A 23,463-nucleotide genomic window follows, 5' to 3' on the forward strand; every position below is an offset into this window, starting at 1 on the left:
CTTCTCCTTTATCTATAACAAGCGGCTCTGACTTAAAACTTTTACAACTTTTGTCGCTGTTTTGACAAGGCCAGCAGTTTCTAACAAATCTTTCAATCAAAATATCCATTCCTGGCCACCAATATACAGATCGCACATTGCATTTGGTACCAGTAATCCCCGGATGACCCTGATGCGCTTTTTCTATGAGCTCATTATATAATGCTTTTGGAGGTATCAATTTATTCCCCCTCATCAAAAATCCTTCCTCCATGGACAATTCATCTTTCACTTCCCAAAACTTCATGCATTCTCCATCAATTGATCTCTTATCAGACCAACCTAACATTGTAAAATTTGCAATCTTATTTAACGTCTCATCTTTAGAGATCTCATCTAACCATTTTTCCTTCGAGGTTACTTCAAGAATGGCTGCCACCATCTCCTCAATACTTTCAGATTCTACACTCACACTCTTTAATGGCAGCCGTGACAAATAATCTGCAACAACATTCCTCTTACCTGGAACATACTTTGTCACAAAATGATAATCTTGTAATTTAATGCTTAATCTGGCTAACCTAGGTGAAGCCCTACACATGCCTTTAACTGTCAAAACTTCTACAAGTGGTTTATGATCTGTTTGTATAACAAACTTGCAACCCCACAAATACTTTCTAAAATAGTTTACTGCCCATGAGCATGCCAAAAGTTCTTTTTCAATTACGGAATACCTGCTTTCTGTATCTGAAATTGCCCTGGAGGCGTAACATATTGTCTTTTCCTTACCACCTTCTTCAATCTGAGAAAGTACCGCTCCCAAACCATTTCCACTCGCATCCACTGTAACCTTGGTTGACCTCCCAAACACATAACCGCCCAATTCTGTGGAGTCACATATTTCTCTCTTTATGCAATTCACTGCTTCATCACACTTGTCATTCCATTCAAATTTGGCATCTTTCTTTAACAATTTCCTTAAAGGTTCTGTTATGTTAGCAAACTTCTTGACAAATTTGTTATAGTATTCACACAGGCCCAAAAACGACCTAAGTTCATCCTTATTAGAGGGATTAGGCGATTCTCTGATTGCTTTCATTGCATCACTTTTGGGTTTGTAACCATTGCCATTTACCGTGTGTCCCAAATAATCAACTTCATACATGCCAAATTTACATTTACTCTTTTCAATTTCCAAACCAACACTCTCCAACTTTAGTAAAACATCTTTCAATCTCATGTCATGTTCATCTCGACCTTTACCAAATACTATGATGTCATCTTGATACACAAAAATGCCTTTCAACCCTTTCAAAACGTGTTCCATGACCCTTTGAAAAACAGCCGCAGCCGATGCCAAGCCAAATGGCATGCGTTTGTACCTATATAAACCATGTGGAGTTATAAATGCAGTGATGTCTCTGCAGTCTTCCGTTAAAGCTATCTGATGATATGCACTGGAAAGATCTAAAGTTGAAAATACATTTGCATCACCTATGCGATTCAGCATTTCTGATATGACTGGAAGTGGAAAGATGTCAACAATAATGTTTTTGTTAACATCTCTAAGATCTACGCAAATCCTGACTTTCCCACATTTTTTCATTACAACTACAATGGGGCTTGACCACTCCGAGGACTCAATCTTTTCGATCACTCCTTCAGACTCCAATTTAGTTAATTCTTGTTCCACTTTGTCTGCTATGGCGAAAGGTATAGGTCTTGACTTGACATGTCTGACAGGTATTGCTCCATCTTTCAATCGAATTCTGTGTGAAAAGTCTTTCAACAGTCCTAATTTCTTGTTTCCTTTATCTTCTAGGGCTTTTGATTCTCCTTTCTGTTTATGACTGGAGTTTACTATCAGAACCTGTTCAGATTCACAAGGATCCAATCTGATTCGTAAACCAGCTTGATCTCTCCAACCAATGACGTTAACTCCTTTTTCTGCAACATATATCTTCACTTCCGCTCGCCTGTCTTTGAATTCTATGATGCTTGAAAACCAACCAATTAACTTAATTGTCGAGCCTTCAAATCCACCCGGGTTTTTAATATCAGGTTCAAATAATTTACTTTTTAGACCACATGCCAATAAGTTGTTCCATGTTTTCTTCGTTATGATCGTCCATGGTGAACAGCTGTCTACTTTTACTTTGAGTTTCCAGTTGTCAATTATTATGACACAACTTGGGCATTTGAAATCTCCCTCAGGTGGTTCACGAATGGCAAAAACCCTGTCTTCGTCCGAATCTTCCTCTTCCTCCTGTATGGCCGAGATTCTCTTTTTCCGTCTACAAACGACAGCAAAATGTCCCTTGCCTCCACAATTGCCACATTTTTGTCCAATTGCAGGACAATGCTTGGCATAAGCAAAATGTCCTAATCTTCCACAGTTGAAGCATCTATCAGCTTCTCTAGATTGTGCTGGAGCTGATTTATTTTCGGGTCTCACCCATCCTCTTCCTCTCATTGACTGGCCTCTATTATCAAATCCTCTTGTCCTATTGGTCTTGACCAGGTGATTTTCCGTACGTTCTTTTGTTCTTATTGCATTGACTATATTTTGATCTCCAGATTCCAATGAGAATTTATCATTCTGTAATTGCATGTTTATGACAGTTTCTTGTTTCTTATTTTTTATCTCTTTAGAGCACAATTGACTGTGTTCTATTCGCTTGGCAATGGCCATTGTTTCTGGCAGAGATGGGTTTCCTACCATCCAAAGTCTGTCTTGAAGCAGACTATCTTTGGCATGTATGATAATTTGATCTCGTATGAGTTCATCTAGTGTGATCCCAATGCCAAATCTGCATGTGCGTGATAGTACCCTTAGAGCTGATACATAGTCTTCAATAGATTCATGTTCTTTTTGAGTTCTGGTATAGAAATTATACCTGTTTATGGCTACATTGGTCTCAGGAGTATAATATTTGTCTAGTTGCCTTATGGCCTTTTCGTGTTCATCAATATCTCCAGCTTCATCCACAGGCAAATCCGGTAATTCCCTGTATTTTCTCTGTCCTTCTAGGCCCAAAGCATGAAGCAGTAGTGATTTCTTTTTATGAGCAGACAAACCTTCTTGATCAATGGTCTGAACATAGTTTAGCCAAAACTCTTTCCATTCTAGCCAGTTTACAACAGGCTGTCCAGGTGTTGGAAGAAAACATGCCGGGGGTTGTATGCTAATACCTTGCATACTTCTTCTGTATTATGTCAGTATGAGAGGAAACCAGAATACTATTTATCCTGAATTGCGTTTTGATCTGCTTCTTAATATGTACTGTGAAGAGGATGAGGAGTCTATTCTTTACTCCTCATTCTGCCTAAGTTCAAAGGGTGAGTCATGCAGTCGGCGGTCCTTTACTCTGAAGCGGAGTGGTGTGGCCAATGGGATCGTGTCTAACAAACTCGAGTTAGACAGACAAGAAGAAAAAAAAAAAAATCATCACAATGATGAAATATCAGCACAAACCAACGTTTGATTAACGTCAGTTCGGAGCATCTGCTCTTCCTCCCTCTTCTTATCATGCAGCACAAGCCAGGCACAGTGTTGCACAGCGGCTCGGAGCTCCGCTCTGGATTAAATCCTTCCTGGTTTCTGTGGGTTCTGGGACGCCGGCTGTCCTCGTCGCCAAAATGAGGTATGCCAGTCCACACAAGTTAAAATAAACAAAGTATGTTTATTTATAGATCACAGCCGGCGCCCTGCATGCCGCTCACAGTCTTCTCCTTATGTCTCTCTCTGGCCTCCGTTTCGTTTCCTGCTTTGAACATCAACATTCCCTAGCCTAACCTCGCGGCATGCAGGACGTCATAAAGGAACACATGGCATACTACATTTATTTCTTCTTTTTTAGAGGTGCTTTCTATTTTTGTAAGGAACCGACGCCTGGGTGAGTGCTAGTGTGGCGTGAGTTAAATTTACAGGCATCTTCTTTGCAAACTTTTGCCAAACCAATTTGGGGCAGCAGTGGGGTAGAGAGTCAGCCTTAAGCTGATGCCTGCCTGGGCTGGGCTGGGCTGGGGGCCTCAGCTGCTGTTACTGGGCCTGCTTCTTTCCTGGACTTGTAGGCCGCCAGCCCGAGAAGGTAAGGCCTCAACCAACATCGCCCTCTGCCTTCCAAAGAGTCGAGGGGATAGAAGCAGGAAAATTGTGTGTGTGTTTATTTCTTCTTTTTTAGAGATTCTTTCTATTTTTGTAAGGAACTGACGACTGGGTGAGTGCTAGTGTGGCTTGAGGTGAATTTACGGGCAGCTTCTTTGCAAACTTTTGCCAAACCAACTTGGAGCAGCACTGGGGTAGAGAGTCAGCCTTCCGCTGATGCCTGCCTAGGCGTGGCTGGGCTGGGGGCCTCAGCTGCTGTTACTGGGCCTGCTTCTTTCCTGGTCTTGTAGGCCGCCAGCCAGAGAAGGTAAGGGCTTCAACCAACATCGCCCTCTGCCTTCCAAAGAGTCGAGGAGACCGCAGCAGGAAAATTGTGTGTGTGTTTATTTCTTCTTTTTTAGAGGTGCTTTCTATTTTTGTAAGGAACCGACGCCTGGGTGAGTGCTAGTGTGGCGTGAGTTAAATTTACAGGCATCTTCTTTGCAAACTTTTGCCAAACCAATTTGGGGCAGCAGTGGGGTAGAGAGTCAGCCTTAAGCTGATGCCTGCCTGGGCTGGGCTGGGCTGGGGGCCTCAGCTGCTGTTACTGGGCCTGCTTCTTTCCTGGACTTGTAGGCCGCCAGCCCGAGAAGGTAAGGCCTCAACCAACATCGCCCTCTGCCTTCCAAAGAGTCGAGGGAATAGAAGCAGGAAAATTGTGTGTGTGTTTATTTCTTCTTTTTTAGAGATTCTTTCTATTTTTGTAAGGAACTGACGACTGGGTGAGTGCTAGTGTGGCTTGAGGTGAATTTACGGGCAGCTTCTTTGCAAACTTTTGCCAAACCAACTTGGAGCAGCACTGGGGTAGAGAGTCAGCCTTCCGCTGATGCCTGCCTAGGCGTGGCTGGGCTGGGGGCCTCAGCTGCTGTTACTGGGCCTGCTTCTTTCCTGGTCTTGTAGGCCGCCAGCCAGAGAAGGTAAGGGCTTCAACCAACATCGCCCTCTGCCTTCCAAAGAGTCGAGGAGACCGCAGCAGGAAAATTGTGTGTGTGTTTATTTCTTCTTTTTTTAGAGGTGCTTTCTATTTTTGTAAGGAACCGACGCCTGGGTGAGTGCTAGTGTGGCGTGAGTTACATTTACAGGCATCTTCTTTGCAAAATTTTGCCAAACCAACTTGGACCAGCACTGGGGTAGAGAGTCAGCCTTCAGCTGATGGCTGCCTGGGCTGGGCTGGGCTGGTCTGGGGGCCTCAGCTGCTGTTACTGGGCATGCTTCTTTCCTGGACTTGTAGGCCACCAGCCGGAGAAGGTAAGGGCCTCAACCAACATCGCCCTCTGCCTTTCAAAGAGTCGAGGAGACCCCAGCAGGAAAATTGTGTGTGTGTTTATTTCTTCTTTTTTAGAGGTGCTTTCTATTTTTGTAAGGAACGGATGCTTGGGTGAGTGAGTGCAAGTGTGGCTTGGCCTGAATTTACAGACACTTTCTTTGCAAACATGAGTAGGCAAGTGGGTATTTCAAAAGTGGGTGCATGGAGCCGCTCGTTGCTTTTCCAAGCTGGCAGCTGTGGCTCCTGAGCTTGAGGCAAAAAGAAGGGCAGAAGCACACTGCAGAGGACAGCGTTCAGCCTTGCAAGAGGGCAGTGGACGTCGGAGGAGCCGACACAGCACAAGAGGCTCGGAATCGGCGCACTCTTCGCCTACGGCCATACCACCCTGAATGCGCCCGATCTCGTCCGATCTCGGAAGCTAAGCAGGGTCGGGCCTGGTTAGTACTTGGATGGGAGACCGCCTGGGAATACCAGGTGCTGTAGGCATTTTGCTACTCTGTGCCCGATAGGCGGCGTTCGTCTTCCCCGTCTTGAACTACATTTTTCCTCCATTCCGCTTTTAATTTTAACAAACACGGCGCGTGAAAAAGGCACAGGGGCAGACAGCAGCCCTCGCTCCAATGCAGAGCCCCGTCAGAGGCGGACACGTTGTCGCCAAACTAACTTGGAGCAGCAGGAGACTGAAGCCAGGGCAGCAGCTCGCCGCCTCGGGTGGGTGGATGCAGCCAGAAAGGGCCACTCGTGTCCCTGGCAAAGCACCTCCAGCGTCTCCCCGTTTTCTCTCCAGTGGACGCGCAAGGCCCCCTACAGCTAGGGGAGGCAAGTGGATGGGCCTCATCTGCATATGTGGGCTCTAGAGGAAGAGTGCACCCTGGGAGACAAGGGGACACTTGGAGCGGGAAGTGCTCACGGGGGAGAAGTGCCTACAAGAGGCAGGAAGGGAGGGAGGCCACATCATGCCTCTCCATAGCCAGGCCTCTGGATGATGGGGCAGAAGCGGCCGTCACCCTAAGCTTCCTAGAAGTCCCAGCTGGGCCCCATGCTACCTAATATCTCGCCTGATCGAGCCTGGTCGAGCACTGGTCGAGCCTTCAGCCAAGGGACACAGGAGCCAAGGGGTCTGGCCTCGAGCCTTCAACCGAGGGACCCAGGAGCCCAGGGTCTGGCCTCAGTGCTTCCCAAGTCGGCCTTCAGCTGAAGCCTGCCTGGGCTGGGAGCCTCAGCTGCTGTTCCTGGGTGTGCTTCTTTCCTGCATGTGAAGGCCACCAGCGGCGAAGGTTGCCCTCCGCCTTCCAAGGAGTCGAGGGGATAGAAGCAGGAAAATTGTGTGTGTGTTTATTTCTTCTTTTTTAGAGATTCTTTCTATTTTTGTAAGGAACTGACGCCTGGGTGAGTGCTAGTGTGGCTTGAGGTGAATTTACGGGCAGCTTCTTTGCAAACTTTTGCCAAACCAACTTGGAGCAGCACTGGGGTAGAGAGTCAGCCTTCCGCTGATGCCTGCCTAGGCGTGGCTGGGCTGGGGGCCTCAGCTGCTGTTACTGGGCCTGCTTCTTTCCTGGTCTTGTAGGCCGCCAGCCAGAGAAGGTAAGGGCTTCAACCAACATCGCCCTCTGCCTTCCAAAGAGTCGAGGAGACCGCAGCAGGAAAATTGTGTGTGTGTTTATTTCTTCTTTTTTAGAGGTGCTTTCTATTTTTGTAAGGAACCGACGCCTGGGTGAGTGCTAGTGTGGCGTGAGTTAAATTTACAGGCATCTTCTTTGCAAACTTTTGCCAAACCAATTTGGGGCAGCAGTGGGGTAGAGAGTCAGCCTTAAGCTGATGCCTGCCTAGGCGTGGCTGGGCTGGGGGCCTCAGCTGCTGTTACTGGGCCTGCTTCTTTCCTGGTCTTGTAGGCCGCCAGCCAGAGAAGGTAAGGGCTTCAACCAACATCGCCCTCTGCCTTCCAAAGAGTCGAGGAGACCGCAGCAGGAAAATTGTGTGTGTGTTTATTTCTTCTTTTTTTAGAGGTGCTTTCTATTTTTGTAAGGAACCGACGCCTGGGTGAGTGCTAGTGTGGCGTGAGTTACATTTACAGGCATCTTCTTTGCAAAATTTTGCCAAACCAACTTGGACCAGCACTGGGGTAGAGAGTCAGCCTTCAGCTGATGGCTGCCTGGGCTGGGCTGGGCTGGTCTGGGGGCCTCAGCTGCTGTTACTGGGCATGCTTCTTTCCTGGACTTGTAGGCCACCAGCCGGAGAAGGTAAGGGCCTCAACCAACATCGCCCTCTGCCTTTCAAAGAGTCGAGGAGACCCCAGCAGGAAAATTGTGTGTGTGTTTATTTCTTCTTTTTTAGAGGTGCTTTCTATTTTTGTAAGGAACCGACGCCTGGGTGAGTGCTAGTGTGGCGTGAGTTAAATTTACAGGCATCTTCTTTGCAAACTTTTGCCAAACCAATTTGGGGCAGCAGTGGGGTAGAGAGTCAGCCTTAAGCTGATGCCTGCCTGGGCTGGGCTGGGGGCCTCAGCTGCTGTTACTGGGCCTGCTTCTTTCCTGGACTTGTAGGCCGCCAGCCCGAGAAGGTAAGGCCTCAACCAACATCGCCCTCTGCCTTCCAAAGAGTCGAGGAGACCCCAGCAGGAAAATTGTGTGTGTGTTTATTTCCATCTTTCTTTCCGAGTTTTTTTTTAAAGTTTTGTAAGGAACGGATGCTTGGGTGAGTGAGTGCAAGTGTGGCTTGGCCTGAATTTACAGACACTTTCTTTGCAAACATGAGTAGGCAAGTGGGTATTTCAAAAGTGGGTGCATGGAGCCGCTCGTTGCTTTTCCAAGCTGGCAGCTGTGGCTCCTGAGCTTGAGGCAAAAAGAAGGGCAGAAGCACACTGCAGAGGACAGCGTTCAGCCTTGCAAGAGGGCAGTGGACGTCGGAGGAGCCGACACAGCACAAGAGGCTCGGAATCGGCGCACTCTTCGCCTACGGCCATACCACCCTGAATGCGCCCGATCTCGTCCGATCTCGGAAGCTAAGCAGGGTCGGGCCTGGTTAGTACTTGGATGGGAGACCGCCTGGGAATACCAGGTGCTGTAGGCATTTTGCTACTCTGTGCCCGATAGGCGGCGTTCGTCTTCCCCGTCTTGAACTACATTTTTCCTCCATTCCGCTTTTAATTTTAACAAACACGGCGCGTGAAAAAGGCACAGGGGCAGACAGCAGCCCTCGCTCCAATGCAGAGCCCCGTCAGAGGCGGACACGTTGTCGCCAAACTAACTTGGAGCAGCAGGAGACTGAAGCCAGGGCAGCAGCTCGCCGCCTCGGGTGGGTGGATGCAGCCAGAAAGGGCCACTCGTGTCCCTGGCAAAGCACCTCCAGCGTCTCCCCGTTTTCTCTCCAGTGGACGCGCAAGGCCCCCTACAGCTAGGGGAGGCAAGTGGATGGGCCTCATCTGCATATGTGGGCTCTAGAGGAAGAGTGCACCCTGGGAGACAAGGGGACACTTGGAGCGGGAAGTGCTCACGGGGGAGAAGTGCCTACAAGAGGCAGGAAGGGAGGGAGGCCACATCATGCCTCTCCATAGCCAGGCCTCTGGATGATGGGGCAGAAGCGGCCGTCACCCTAAGCTTCCTAGAAGTCCCAGCTGGGCCCCATGCTACCTAATATCTCGCCTGATCGAGCCTGGTCGAGCACTGGTCGAGCCTTCAGCCAAGGGACACAGGAGCCAAGGGGTCTGGCCTCGAGCCTTCAACCGAGGGACCCAGGAGCCCAGGGTCTGGCCTCAGTGCTTCCCAAGTCGGCCTTCAGCTGAAGCCTGCCTGGGCTGGGAGCCTCAGCTGCTGTTCCTGGGTGTGCTTCTTTCCTGCATGTGAAGGCCACCAGCGGCGAAGGTTGCCCTCCGCCTTCCAAGGAGTCGAGGGGATAGAAGCAGGAAAATTGTGTGTGTGTTTATTTCTTCTTTTTTAGAGATTCTTTCTATTTTTGTAAGGAACTGACGCCTGGGTGAGTGCTAGTGTGGCTTGAGGTGAATTTACGGGCAGCTTCTTTGCAAACTTTTGCCAAACCAACTTGGAGCAGCACTGGGGTAGAGAGTCAGCCTTCCGCTGATGCCTGCCTAGGCGTGGCTGGGCTGGGGGCCTCAGCTGCTGTTACTGGGCCTGCTTCTTTCCTGGTCTTGTAGGCCGCCAGCCAGAGAAGGTAAGGGCTTCAACCAACATCGCCCTCTGCCTTCCAAAGAGTCGAGGAGACCGCAGCAGGAAAATTGTGTGTGTGTTTATTTCTTCTTTTTTAGAGGTGCTTTCTATTTTTGTAAGGAACCGACGCCTGGGTGAGTGCTAGTGTGGCGTGAGTTAAATTTACAGGCATCTTCTTTGCAAACTTTTGCCAAACCAATTTGGGGCAGCAGTGGGGTAGAGAGTCAGCCTTAAGCTGATGCCTGCCTAGGCGTGGCTGGGCTGGGGGCCTCAGCTGCTGTTACTGGGCCTGCTTCTTTCCTGGTCTTGTAGGCCGCCAGCCAGAGAAGGTAAGGGCTTCAACCAACATCGCCCTCTGCCTTCCAAAGAGTCGAGGAGACCGCAGCAGGAAAATTGTGTGTGTGTTTATTTCTTCTTTTTTTAGAGGTGCTTTCTATTTTTGTAAGGAACCGACGCCTGGGTGAGTGCTAGTGTGGCGTGAGTTACATTTACAGGCATCTTCTTTGCAAAATTTTGCCAAACCAACTTGGACCAGCACTGGGGTAGAGAGTCAGCCTTCAGCTGATGGCTGCCTGGGCTGGGCTGGGCTGGTCTGGGGGCCTCAGCTGCTGTTACTGGGCATGCTTCTTTCCTGGACTTGTAGGCCACCAGCCGGAGAAGGTAAGGGCCTCAACCAACATCGCCCTCTGCCTTTCAAAGAGTCGAGGAGACCCCAGCAGGAAAATTGTGTGTGTGTTTATTTCTTCTTTTTTAGAGGTGCTTTCTATTTTTGTAAGGAACCGACGCCTGGGTGAGTGCTAGTGTGGCGTGAGTTAAATTTACAGGCATCTTCTTTGCAAACTTTTGCCAAACCAATTTGGGGCAGCAGTGGGGTAGAGAGTCAGCCTTAAGCTGATGCCTGCCTGGGCTGGGCTGGGGGCCTCAGCTGCTGTTACTGGGCCTGCTTCTTTCCTGGACTTGTAGGCCGCCAGCCCGAGAAGGTAAGGCCTCAACCAACATCGCCCTCTGCCTTCCAAAGAGTCGAGGAGACCCCAGCAGGAAAATTGTGTGTGTGTTTATTTCCATCTTTCTTTCCGAGTTTTTTTTTAAAGTTTTGTAAGGAACGGATGCTTGGGTGAGTGAGTGCAAGTGTGGCTTGGCCTGAATTTACAGACACTTTCTTTGCAAACATGAGTAGGCAAGTGGGTATTTCAAAAGTGGGTGCATGGAGCCGCTCGTTGCTTTTCCAAGCTGGCAGCTGTGGCTCCTGAGCTTGAGGCAAAAAGAAGGGCAGAAGCACACTGCAGAGGACAGCGTTCAGCCTTGCAAGAGGGCAGTGGACGTCGGAGGAGCCGACACAGCACAAGAGGCTCGGAATCGGCGCACTCTTCGCCTACGGCCATACCACCCTGAATGCGCCCGATCTCGTCCGATCTCGGAAGCTAAGCAGGGTCGGGCCTGGTTAGTACTTGGATGGGAGACCGCCTGGGAATACCAGGTGCTGTAGGCATTTTGCTACTCTGTGCCCGATAGGCGGCGTTCGTCTTCCCCGTCTTGAACTACATTTTTCCTCCATTCCGCTTTTAATTTTAACAAACACGGCGCGTGAAAAAGGCACAGGGGCAGACAGCAGCCCTCGCTCCAATGCAGAGCCCCGTCAGAGGCGGACACGTTGTCGCCAAACTAACTTGGAGCAGCAGGAGACTGAAGCCAGGGCAGCAGCTCGCCGCCTCGGGTGGGTGGATGCAGCCAGAAAGGGCCACTCGTGTCCCTGGCAAAGCACCTCCAGCGTCTCCCCGTTTTCTCTCCAGTGGACGCGCAAGGCCCCCTACAGCTAGGGGAGGCAAGTGGATGGGCCTCATCTGCATATGTGGGCTCTAGAGGAAGAGTGCACCCTGGGAGACAAGGGGACACTTGGAGCGGGAAGTGCTCACGGGGGAGAAGTGCCTACAAGAGGCAGGAAGGGAGGGAGGCCACATCATGCCTCTCCATAGCCAGGCCTCTGGATGATGGGGCAGAAGCGGCCGTCACCCTAAGCTTCCTAGAAGTCCCAGCTGGGCCCCATGCTACCTAATATCTCGCCTGATCGAGCCTGGTCGAGCACTGGTCGAGCCTTCAGCCAAGGGACACAGGAGCCAAGGGGTCTGGCCTCGAGCCTTCAACCGAGGGACCCAGGAGCCCAGGGTCTGGCCTCAGTGCTTCCCAAGTCGGCCTTCAGCTGAAGCCTGCCTGGGCTGGGAGCCTCAGCTGCTGTTCCTGGGTGTGCTTCTTTCCTGCATGTGAAGGCCACCAGCGGCGAAGGTTGCCCTCCGCCTTCCAAGGAGTCGAGGGGATAGAAGCAGGAAAATTGTGTGTGTGTTTATTTCTTCTTTTTTAGAGATTCTTTCTATTTTTGTAAGGAACTGACGCCTGGGTGAGTGCTAGTGTGGCTTGAGGTGAATTTACGGGCAGCTTCTTTGCAAACTTTTGCCAAACCAACTTGGAGCAGCACTGGGGTAGAGAGTCAGCCTTCCGCTGATGCCTGCCTAGGCGTGGCTGGGCTGGGGGCCTCAGCTGCTGTTACTGGGCCTGCTTCTTTCCTGGTCTTGTAGGCCGCCAGCCAGAGAAGGTAAGGGCTTCAACCAACATCGCCCTCTGCCTTCCAAAGAGTCGAGGAGACCGCAGCAGGAAAATTGTGTGTGTGTTTATTTCTTCTTTTTTAGAGGTGCTTTCTATTTTTGTAAGGAACCGACGCCTGGGTGAGTGCTAGTGTGGCGTGAGTTAAATTTACAGGCATCTTCTTTGCAAACTTTTGCCAAACCAATTTGGGGCAGCAGTGGGGTAGAGAGTCAGCCTTAAGCTGATGCCTGCCTAGGCGTGGCTGGGCTGGGGGCCTCAGCTGCTGTTACTGGGCCTGCTTCTTTCCTGGTCTTGTAGGCCGCCAGCCAGAGAAGGTAAGGGCTTCAACCAACATCGCCCTCTGCCTTCCAAAGAGTCGAGGAGACCGCAGCAGGAAAATTGTGTGTGTGTTTATTTCTTCTTTTTTTAGAGGTGCTTTCTATTTTTGTAAGGAACCGACGCCTGGGTGAGTGCTAGTGTGGCGTGAGTTACATTTACAGGCATCTTCTTTGCAAAATTTTGCCAAACCAACTTGGACCAGCACTGGGGTAGAGAGTCAGCCTTCAGCTGATGGCTGCCTGGGCTGGGCTGGGCTGGTCTGGGGGCCTCAGCTGCTGTTACTGGGCATGCTTCTTTCCTGGACTTGTAGGCCACCAGCCGGAGAAGGTAAGGGCCTCAACCAACATCGCCCTCTGCCTTTCAAAGAGTCGAGGAGACCCCAGCAGGAAAATTGTGTGTGTGTTTATTTCTTCTTTTTTAGAGGTGCTTTCTATTTTTGTAAGGAACCGACGCCTGGGTGAGTGCTAGTGTGGCGTGAGTTAAATTTACAGGCATCTTCTTTGCAAACTTTTGCCAAACCAATTTGGGGCAGCAGTGGGGTAGAGAGTCAGCCTTAAGCTGATGCCTGCCTGGGCTGGGCTGGGGGCCTCAGCTGCTGTTACTGGGCCTGCTTCTTTCCTGGACTTGTAGGCCGCCAGCCCGAGAAGGTAAGGCCTCAACCAACATCGCCCTCTGCCTTCCAAAGAGTCGAGGAGACCCCAGCAGGAAAATTGTGTGTGTGTTTATTTCCATCTTTCTTTCCGAGTTTTTTTTTAAAGTTTTGTAAGGAACGGATGCTTGGGTGAGTGAGTGCAAGTGTGGCTTGGCCTGAATTTACAGACACTTTCTTTGCAAACATGAGTAGGCAAGTGGGTATTTCAAAAGTGGGTGCATGGAGCCGCTCGTTGCTTTTCCAAGCTGGCAGCTGTGGCTCCTGAGCTTGAGGCAAAAAGAAGGGCAGAAGCACACTGCAGAGGACAGCGTTCAGCCTTGCAAGAGGGCAGTGGACGTCGGAGGAGCCGACACAGCACAAGAGGCTCGGAATCGGCGCACTCTTCGCCTACGGCCATACCACCCTGAATGCGCCCGATCTCGTCCGATCTCGGAAGCTAAGCAGGGTCGGGCCTGGTTAGTACTTGGATGGGAGACCGCCTGGGAATACCAGGTGCTGTAGGCATTTTGCTACTCTGTGCCCGATAGGCGGCGTTCGTCTTCCCCGTCTTGAACTACATTTTTCCTCCATTCCGCTTTTAATTTTAACAAACACGGCGCGTGAAAAAGGCACAGGGGCAGACAGCAGCCCTCGCTCCAATGCAGAGCCCCGTCAGAGGCGGACACGTTGTCGCCAAACTAACTTGGAGCAGCAGGAGACTGAAGCCAGGGCAGCAGCTCGCCGCCTCGGGTGGGTGGATGCAGCCAGAAAGGGCCACTCGTGTCCCTGGCAAAGCACCTCCAGCGTCTCCCCGTTTTCTCTCCAGTGGACGCGCAAGGCCCCCTACAGCTAGGGGAGGCAAGTGGATGGGCCTCATCTGCATATGTGGGCTCTAGAGGAAGAGTGCACCCTGGGAGACAAGGGGACACTTGGAGCGGGAAGTGCTCACGGGGGAGAAGTGCCTACAAGAGGCAGGAAGGGAGGGAGGCCACATCATGCCTCTCCATAGCCAGGCCTCTGGATGATGGGGCAGAAGCGGCCGTCACCCTAAGCTTCCTAGAAGTCCCAGCTGGGCCCCATGCTACCTAATATCTCGCCTGATCGAGCCTGGTCGAGCACTGGTCGAGCCTTCAGCCAAGGGACACAGGAGCCAAGGGGTCTGGCCTCGAGCCTTCAACCGAGGGACCCAGGAGCCCAGGGTCTGGCCTCAGTGCTTCCCAAGTCGGCCTTCAGCTGAAGCCTGCCTGGGCTGGGAGCCTCAGCTGCTGTTCCTGGGTGTGCTTCTTTCCTGCATGTGAAGGCCACCAGCGGCGAAGGTTGCCCTCCGCCTTCCAAGGAGTCGAGGGGATAGAAGCAGGAAAATTGTGTGTGTGTTTATTTCTTCTTTTTTAGAGATTCTTTCTATTTTTGTAAGGAACTGACGCCTGGGTGAGTGCTAGTGTGGCTTGAGGTGAATTTACGGGCAGCTTCTTTGCAAACTTTTGCCAAACCAACTTGGAGCAGCACTGGGGTAGAGAGTCAGCCTTCCGCTGATGCCTGCCTAGGCGTGGCTGGGCTGGGGGCCTCAGCTGCTGTTACTGGGCCTGCTTCTTTCCTGGTCTTGTAGGCCGCCAGCCAGAGAAGGTAAGGGCTTCAACCAACATCGCCCTCTGCCTTCCAAAGAGTCGAGGAGACCGCAGCAGGAAAATTGTGTGTGTGTTTATTTCTTCTTTTTTAGAGGTGCTTTCTATTTTTGTAAGGAACCGACGCCTGGGTGAGTGCTAGTGTGGCGTGAGTTAAATTTACAGGCATCTTCTTTGCAAACTTTTGCCAAACCAATTTGGGGCAGCAGTGGGGTAGAGAGTCAGCCTTAAGCTGATGCCTGCCTAGGCGTGGCTGGGCTGGGGGCCTCAGCTGCTGTTACTGGGCCTGCTTCTTTCCTGGTCTTGTAGGCCGCCAGCCAGAGAAGGTAAGGGCTTCAACCAACATCGCCCTCTGCCTTCCAAAGAGTCGAGGAGACCGCAGCAGGAAAATTGTGTGTGTGTTTATTTCTTCTTTTTTTAGAGGTGCTTTCTATTTTTGTAAGGAACCGACGCCTGGGTGAGTGCTAGTGTGGCGTGAGTTACATTTACAGGCATCTTCTTTGCAAAATTTTGCCAAACCAACTTGGACCAGCACTGGGGTAGAGAGTCAGCCTTCAGCTGATGGCTGCCTGGGCTGGGCTGGGCTGGTCTGGGGGCCTCAGCTGCTGTTACTGGGCATGCTTCTTTCCTGGACTTGTAGGCCACCAGCCGGAGAAGGTAAGGGCCTCAACCAACATCGCCCTCTGCCTTTCAAAGAGTCGAGGAGACCCCAGCAGGAAAATTGTGTGTGTGTTTATTTCTTCTTTTTTAGAGGTGCTTTCTATTTTTGTAAGGAACCGACGCCTGGGTGAGTGCTAGTGTGGCGTGAGTTAAATTTACAGGCATCTTCTTTGCAAACTTTTGCCAAACCAATTTGGGGCAGCAGTGGGGTAGAGAGTCAGCCTTAAGCTGATGCCTGCCTGGGCTGGGCTGGGGGCCTCAGCTGCTGTTACTGGGCCTGCTTCTTTCCTGGACTTGTAGGCCGCCAGCCCGAGAAGGTAAGGCCTCAACCAACATCGCCCTCTGCCTTCCAAAGAGTCGAGGAGACCCCAGCAGGAAAATTGTGTGTGTGTTTATTTCCATCTTTCTTTCCGAGTTTTTTTTTAAAGTTTTGTAAGGAACGGATGCTTGGGTGAGTGAGTGCAAGTGTGGCTTGGCCTGAATTTACAGACACTTTCTTTGCAAACATGAGTAGGCAAGTGGGTATTTCAAAAGTGGGTGCATGGAGCCGCTCGTTGCTTTTCCAAGCTGGCAGCTGTGGCTCCTGAGCTTGAGGCAAAAAGAAGGGCAGAAGCACACTGCAGAGGACAGCGTTCAGCCTTGCAAGAGGGCAGTGGACGTCGGAGGAGCCGACACAGCACAAGAGGCTCGGAATCGGCGCACTCTTCGCCTACGGCCATACCACCCTGAATGCGCCCGATCTCGTCCGATCTCGGAAGCTAAGCAGGGTCGGGCCTGGTTAGTACTTGGATGGGAGACCGCCTGGGAATACCAGGTGCTGTAGGCATTTTGCTACTCTGTGCCCGATAGGCGGCGTTCGTCTTCCCCGTCTTGAACTACATTTTTCCTCCATTCCGCTTTTAATTTTAACAAACACGGCGCGTGAAAAAGGCACAGGGGCAGACAGCAGCCCTCGCTCCAATGCAGAGCCCCGTCAGAGGCGGACACGTTGTCGCCAAACTAACTTGGAGCAGCAGGAGACTGAAGCCAGGGCAGCAGCTCGCCGCCTCGGGTGGGTGGATGCAGCCAGAAAGGGCCACTCGTGTCCCTGGCAAAGCACCTCCAGCGTCTCCCCGTTTTCTCTCCAGTGGACGCGCAAGGCCCCCTACAGCTAGGGGAGGCAAGTGGATGGGCCTCATCTGCATATGTGGGCTCTAGAGGAAGAGTGCACCCTGGGAGACAAGGGGACACTTGGAGCGGGAAGTGCTCACGGGGGAGAAGTGCCTACAAGAGGCAGGAAGGGAGGGAGGCCACATCATGCCTCTCCATAGCCAGGCCTCTGGATGATGGGGCAGAAGCGGCCGTCACCCTAAGCTTCCTAGAAGTCCCAGCTGGGCCCCATGCTACCTAATATCTCGCCTGATCGAGCCTGGTCGAGCACTGGTCGAGCCTTCAGCCAAGGGACACAGGAGCCAAGGGGTCTGGCCTCGAGCCTTCAACCGAGGGACCCAGGAGCCCAGGGTCTGGCCTCAGTGCTTCCCAAGTCGGCCTTCAGCTGAAGCCTGCCTGGGCTGGGAGCCTCAGCTGCTGTTCCTGGGTGTGCTTCTTTCCTGCATGTGAAGGCCACCAGCGGCGAAGGTTGCCCTCCGCCTTCCAAGGAGTCGAGGGGATAGAAGCAGGAAAATTGTGTGTGTGTTTATTTCTTCTTTTTTAGAGATTCTTTCTATTTTTGTAAGGAACTGACGCCTGGGTGAGTGCTAGTGTGGCTTGAGGTGAATTTACGGGCAGCTTCTTTGCAAACTTTTGCCAAACCAACTTGGAGCAGCACTGGGGTAGAGAGTCAGCCTTCCGCTGATGCCTGCCTAGGCGTGGCTGGGCTGGGGGCCTCAGCTGCTGTTACTGGGCCTGCTTCTTTCCTGGTCTTGTAGGCCGCCAGCCAGAGAAGGTAAGGGCTTCAACCAACATCGCCCTCTGCCTTCCAAAGAGTCGAGGAGACCGCAGCAGGAAAATTGTGTGTGTGTTTATTTCTTCTTTTTTAGAGGTGCTTTCTATTTTTGTAAGGAACCGACGCCTGGGTGAGTGCTAGTGTGGCGTGAGTTAAATTTACAGGCATCTTCTTTGCAAACTTTTGCCAAACCAATTTGGGGCAGCAGTGGGGTAGAGAGTCAGCCTTAAGCTGATGCCTGCCTGGGCTGGGCTGGGCTGGGGGCCTCAGCTGCTGTTACTGGGCCTGCTTCTTTCCTGGACTTGTAGGCCGCCAGCCCGAGAAGGTAAGGCCTCAACCAACATCGCCCTCTGCCTTCCAAAGAGTCGAGGGAATAGAAGCAGGAAAATTGTGTGTGTGTTTATTTCTTCTTTTTTAGAGATTCTTTCTATTTTTGTAAGGAACTGACGACTGGGTGAGTGCTAGTGTGGCTTGAGGTGAATTTACGGGCAGCTTCTTTGCAAACTTTTGCCAAACCAACTTGGAGCAGCACTGGGGTAGAGAGTCAGCCTTCCGCTGATGCCTGCCTAGGCGTGGCTGGGCTGGGGGCCTCAGCTGCTGTTACTGGGCCTGCTTCTTTCCTGGTCTTGTAGGCCGCCAGCCAGAGAAGGTAAGGGCTTCAACCAACATCGCCCTCTGCCTTCCAAAGAGTCGAGGAGACCGCAGCAGGAAAATTGTGTGTGTGTTTATTTCTTCTTTTTTTAGAGGTGCTTTCTATTTTTGTAAGGAACCGACGCCTGGGTGAGTGCTAGTGTGGCGTGAGTTACATTTACAGGCATCTTCTTTGCAAAATTTTGCCAAACCAACTTGGACCAGCACTGGGGTAGAGAGTCAGCCTTCAGCTGATGGCTGCCTGGGCTGGGCTGGGCTGGTCTGGGGGCCTCAGCTGCTGTTACTGGGCATGCTTCTTTCCTGGACTTGTAGGCCACCAGCCGGAGAAGGTAAGGGCCTCAACCAACATCGCCCTCTGCCTTTCAAAGAGTCGAGGAGACCCCAGCAGGAAAATTGTGTGTGTGTTTATTTCTTCTTTTTTAGAGGTGCTTTCTATTTTTGTAAGGAACCGACGCCTGGGTGAGTGCTAGTGTGGCGTGAGTTAAATTTACAGGCATCTTCTTTGCAAACTTTTGCCAAACCAATTTGGGGCAGCAGTGGGGTAGAGAGTCAGCCTTAAGCTGATGCCTGCCTGGGCTGGGCTGGGCTGGGGGCCTCAGCTGCTGTTACTGGGCCTGCTTCTTTCCTGGACTTGTAGGCCGCCAGCCCGAGAAGGTAAGGCCTCAACCAACATCGCCCTCTGCCTTCCAAAGAGTCGAGGGGATAGAAGCAGGAAAATTGTGTGTGTGTTTATTTCTTCTTTTTTAGAGATTCTTTCTATTTTTGTAAGGAACTGACGACTGGGTGAGTGCTAGTGTGGCTTGAGGTGAATTTACGGGCAGCTTCTTTGCAAACTTTTGCCAAACCAACTTGGAGCAGCACTGGGGTAGAGAGTCAGCCTTCCGCTGATGCCTGCCTAGGCGTGGCTGGGCTGGGGGCCTCAGCTGCTGTTACTGGGCCTGCTTCTTTCCTGGTCTTGTAGGCCGCCAGCCAGAGAAGGTAAGGGCTTCAACCAACATCGCCCTCTGCCTTCCAAAGAGTCGAGGAGACCGCAGCAGGAAAATTGTGTGTGTGTTTATTTCTTCTTTTTTAGAGGTGCTTTCTATTTTTGTAAGGAACCGACGCCTGGGTGAGTGCTAGTGTGGCGTGAGTTAAATTTACAGGCATCTTCTTTGCAAACTTTTGCCAAACCAATTTGGGGCAGCAGTGGGGTAGAGAGTCAGCCTTAAGCTGATGCCTGCCTGGGCTGGGCTGGGGGCCTCAGCTGCTGTTACTGGGCCTGCTTCTTTCCTGGACTTGTAGGCCGCCAGCCCGAGAAGGTAAGGCCTCAACCAACATCGCCCTCTGCCTTCCAAAGAGTCGAGGGAATAGAAGCAGGAAAATTGTGTGTGTGTTTATTTCTTCTTTTTTTAGAGGTGCTTTCTATTTTTGTAAGGAACCGACGCCTGGGTGAGTGCTAGTGTGGCGTGAGTTACATTTACAGGCATCTTCTTTGCAAAATTTTGCCAAACCAACTTGGACCAGCACTGGGGTAGAGAGTCAGCCTTCAGCTGATGGCTGCCTGGGCTGGGCTGGGCTGGTCTGGGGGCCTCAGCTGCTGTTACTGGGCATGCTTCTTTCCTGGACTTGTAGGCCACCAGCCGGAGAAGGTAAGGGCCTCAACCAACATCGCCCTCTGCCTTTCAAAGAGTCGAGGAGACCCCAGCAGGAAAATTGTGTGTGTGTTTATTTCTTCTTTTTTAGAGGTGCTTTCTATTTTTGTAAGGAACCGACGCCTGGGTGAGTGCTAGTGTGGCGTGAGTTAAATTTACAGGCATCTTCTTTGCAAACTTTTGCCAAACCAATTTGGGGCAGCAGTGGGGTAGAGAGTCAGCCTTAAGCTGATGCCTGCCTGGGCTGGGCTGGGCTGGGGGCCTCAGCTGCTGTTACTGGGCCTGCTTCTTTCCTGGACTTGTAGGCCGCCAGCCCGAGAAGGTAAGGCCTCAACCAACATCGCCCTCTGCCTTCCAAAGAGTCGAGGGGATAGAAGCAGGAAAATTGTGTGTGTGTTTATTTCTTCTTTTTTAGAGATTCTTTCTATTTTTGTAAGGAACTGACGACTGGGTGAGTGCTAGTGTGGCTTGAGGTGAATTTACGGGCAGCTTCTTTGCAAACTTTTGCCAAACCAACTTGGAGCAGCACTGGGGTAGAGAGTCAGCCTTCCGCTGATGCCTGCCTAGGCGTGGCTGGGCTGGGGGCCTCAGCTGCTGTTACTGGGCCTGCTTCTTTCCTGGTCTTGTAGGCCGCCAGCCAGAGAAGGTAAGGGCTTCAACCAACATCGCCCTCTGCCTTCCAAAGAGTCGAGGAGACCGCAGCAGGAAAATTGTGTGTGTGTTTATTTCTTCTTTTTTAGAGGTGCTTTCTATTTTTGTAAGGAACCGACGCCTGGGTGAGTGCTAGTGTGGCGTGAGTTAAATTTACAGGCATCTTCTTTGCAAACTTTTGCCAAACCAATTTGGGGCAGCAGTGGGGTAGAGAGTCAGCCTTAAGCTGATGCCTGCCTGGGCTGGGCTGGGCTGGGGGCCTCAGCTGCTGTTACTGGGCCTGCTTCTTTCCTGGACTTGTAGGCCGCCAGCCCGAGAAGGTAAGGCCTCAACCAACATCGCCCTCTGCCTTCCAAAGAGTCGAGGGAATAGAAGCAGGAAAATTGTGTGTGTGTTTATTTCTTCTTTTTTAGAGATTCTTTCTATTTTTGTAAGGAACTGACGACTGGGTGAGTGCTAGTGTGGCTTGAGGTGAATTTACGGGCAGCTTCTTTGCAAACTTTTGCCAAACCAACTTGGAGCAGCACTGGGGTAGAGAGTCAGCCTTCCGCTGATGCCTGCCTAGGCGTGGCTGGGCTGGGGGCCTCAGCTGCTGTTACTGGGCCTGCTTCTTTCCTGGTCTTGTAGGCCGCCAGCCAGAGAAGGTAAGGGCTTCAACCAACATCGCCCTCTGCCTTCCAAAGAGTCGAGGAGACCGCAGCAGGAAAATTGTGTGTGTGTTTATTTCTTCTTTTTTTAGAGGTGCTTTCTATTTTTGTAAGGAACCGACGCCTGGGTGAGTGCTAGTGTGGCGTGAGTTACATTTACAGGCATCTTCTTTGCAAAATTTTGCCAAACCAACTTGGACCAGCACTGGGGTAGAGAGTCAGCCTTCAGCTGATGGCTGCCTGGGCTGGGCTGGGCTGGTCTGGGGGCCTCAGCTGCTGTTACTGGGCATGCTTCTTTCCTGGACTTGTAGGCCACCAGCCGGAGAAGGTAAGGGCCTCAACCAACATCGCCCTCTGCCTTTCAAAGAGTCGAGGAGACCCCAGCAGGAAAATTGTGTGTGTGTTTATTTCTTCTTTTTTAGAGGTGCTTTCTATTTTTGTAAGGAACCGACGCCTGGGTGAGTGCTAGTGTGGCGTGAGTTAAATTTACAGGCATCTTCTTTGCAAACTTTTGCCAAACCAATTTGGGGCAGCAGTGGGGTAGAGAGTCAGCCTTAAGCTGATGCCTGCCTGGGCTGGGCTGGGGGCCTCAGCTGCTGTTACTGGGCCTGCTTCTTTCCTGGACTTGTAGGCCGCCAGCCCGAGAAGGTAAGGCCTCAACCAACATCGCCCTCTGCCTTCCAAAGAGTCGAGGAGACCCCAGCAGGAAAATTGTGTGTGTGTTTATTTCCATCTTTCTTTCCGAGTTTTTTTTTAAAGTTTTGTAAGGAACGGATGCTTGGGTGAGTGAGTGCAAGTGTGGCTTGGCCTGAATTTACAGACACTTTCTTTGCAAACATGAGTAGGCAAGTGGGTATTTCAAAAGTGGGTGCATGGAGCCGCTCGTTGCTTTTCCAAGCTGGCAGCTGTGGCTCCTGAGCTTGAGGCAAAAAGAAGGGCAGAAGCACACTGCAGAGGACAGCGTTCAGCCTTGCAAGAGGGCAGTGGACGTCGGAGGAGCCGACACAGCACAAGAGGCTCGGAATCGGCGCACTCTTCGCCTACGGCCATACCACCCTGAATGCGCCCGATCTCGTCCGATCTCGGAAGCTAAGCAGGGTCGGGCCTGGTTAGTACTTGGATGGGAGACCGCCTGGGAATACCAGGTGCTGTAGGCATTTTGCTACTCTGTGCCCGATAGGCGGCGTTCGTCTTCCCCGTCTTGAACTACATTTTTCCTCCATTCCGCTTTTAATTTTAACAAACACGGCGCGTGAAAAAGGCACAGGGGCAGACAGCAGCCCTCGCTCCAATGCAGAGCCCCGTCAGAGGCGGACACGTTGTCGCCAAACTAACTTGGAGCAGCAGGAGACTGAAGCCAGGGCAGCAGCTCGCCGCCTCGGGTGGGTGGATGCAGCCAGAAAGGGCCACTCGTGTCCCTGGCAAAGCACCTCCAGCGTCTCCCCGTTTTCTCTCCAGTGGACGCGCAAGGCCCCCTACAGCTAGGGGAGGCAAGTGGATGGGCCTCATCTGCATATGTGGGCTCTAGAGGAAGAGTGCACCCTGGGAGACAAGGGGACACTTGGAGCGGGAAGTGCTCACGGGGGAGAAGTGCCTACAAGAGGCAGGAAGGGAGGGAGGCCACATCATGCCTCTCCATAGCCAGGCCTCTGGATGATGGGGCAGAAGCGGCCGTCACCCTAAGCTTCCTAGAAGTCCCAGCTGGGCCCCATGCTACCTAATATCTCGCCTGATCGAGCCTGGTCGAGCACTGGTCGAGCCTTCAGCCAAGGGACACAGGAGCCAAGGGGTCTGGCCTCGAGCCTTCAACCGAGGGACCCAGGAGCCCAGGGTCTGGCCTCAGTGCTTCCCAAGTCGGCCTTCAGCTGAAGCCTGCCTGGGCTGGGAGCCTCAGCTGCTGTTCCTGGGTGTGCTTCTTTCCTGCATGTGAAGGCCACCAGCGGCGAAGGTTGCCCTCCGCCTTCCAAGGAGTCGAGGGGATAGAAGCAGGAAAATTGTGTGTGTGTTTATTTCTTCTTTTTTAGAGATTCTTTCTATTTTTGTAAGGAACTGACGCCTGGGTGAGTGCTAGTGTGGCTTGAGGTGAATTTACGGGCAGCTTCTTTGCAAACTTTTGCCAAACCAACTTGGAGCAGCACTGGGGTAGAGAGTCAGCCTTCCGCTGATGCCTGCCTAGGCGTGGCTGGGCTGGGGGCCTCAGCTGCTGTTACTGGGCCTGCTTCTTTCCTGGTCTTGTAGGCCGCCAGCCAGAGAAGGTAAGGGCTTCAACCAACATCGCCCTCTGCCTTCCAAAGAGTCGAGGAGACCGCAGCAGGAAAATTGTGTGTGTGTTTATTTCTTCTTTTTTTAGAGGTGCTTTCTATTTTTGTAAGGAACCGACGCCTGGGTGAGTGCTAGTGTGGCGTGAGTTACATTTACAGGCATCTTCTTTGCAAAATTTTGCCAAACCAACTTGGACCAGCACTGGGGTAGAGAGTCAGCCTTCAGCTGATGGCTGCCTGGGCTGGGCTGGGCTGGGGGCCTCAGCTGCTGTTACTGGGCCTGCTTCTTTCCTGGACTTGTAGGCCGCCAGCC

At 51.7% G+C, this 23,463-nt stretch overlaps 6 non-coding genes across 6 annotated transcripts; all 6 read left to right on the forward strand.

Annotated features, from left to right (window-relative positions):
• Positions 1 to 5,760: 5,760 nt before the first annotated feature.
• LOC138553892 (5S ribosomal RNA) lies at positions 5,761 to 5,879 on the forward strand. Its single transcript, XR_011297195.1, has one exon. It is a non-coding gene; the product is annotated as a 5S ribosomal RNA (ribosomal RNA).
• A 2,464-nt stretch (positions 5,880 to 8,343) lies between these two features.
• LOC138553893 (5S ribosomal RNA) lies at positions 8,344 to 8,462 on the forward strand. Its single transcript, XR_011297196.1, has one exon. It is a non-coding gene; the product is annotated as a 5S ribosomal RNA (ribosomal RNA).
• A 2,464-nt stretch (positions 8,463 to 10,926) lies between these two features.
• LOC138553894 (5S ribosomal RNA) lies at positions 10,927 to 11,045 on the forward strand. Its single transcript, XR_011297197.1, has one exon. It is a non-coding gene; the product is annotated as a 5S ribosomal RNA (ribosomal RNA).
• Positions 11,046 to 13,509: 2,464 nt separating this feature from the next.
• Positions 13,510 to 13,628, forward strand: LOC138553895 (5S ribosomal RNA). The gene has a single exon (XR_011297198.1). It is a non-coding gene; the product is annotated as a 5S ribosomal RNA (ribosomal RNA).
• Positions 13,629 to 16,092: 2,464 nt separating this feature from the next.
• Positions 16,093 to 16,211, forward strand: LOC138553896 (5S ribosomal RNA). The gene has a single exon (XR_011297199.1). It is a non-coding gene; the product is annotated as a 5S ribosomal RNA (ribosomal RNA).
• A 5,716-nt stretch (positions 16,212 to 21,927) lies between these two features.
• On the forward strand, positions 21,928 to 22,046 carry LOC138553897 (5S ribosomal RNA). Its single transcript, XR_011297200.1, has one exon. It is a non-coding gene; the product is annotated as a 5S ribosomal RNA (ribosomal RNA).
• Positions 22,047 to 23,463: the final 1,417 nt, after the last annotated feature.

This window comes from Ambystoma mexicanum, unplaced genomic scaffold, assembly GCF_040938575.1.
Source record: "Ambystoma mexicanum isolate Mex_15411 unplaced genomic scaffold, UKY_AmexF1_1 Mex_scaf141, whole genome shotgun sequence".
NCBI classification, from domain to species: domain Eukaryota; kingdom Metazoa; phylum Chordata; class Amphibia; order Caudata; family Ambystomatidae; genus Ambystoma; species Ambystoma mexicanum.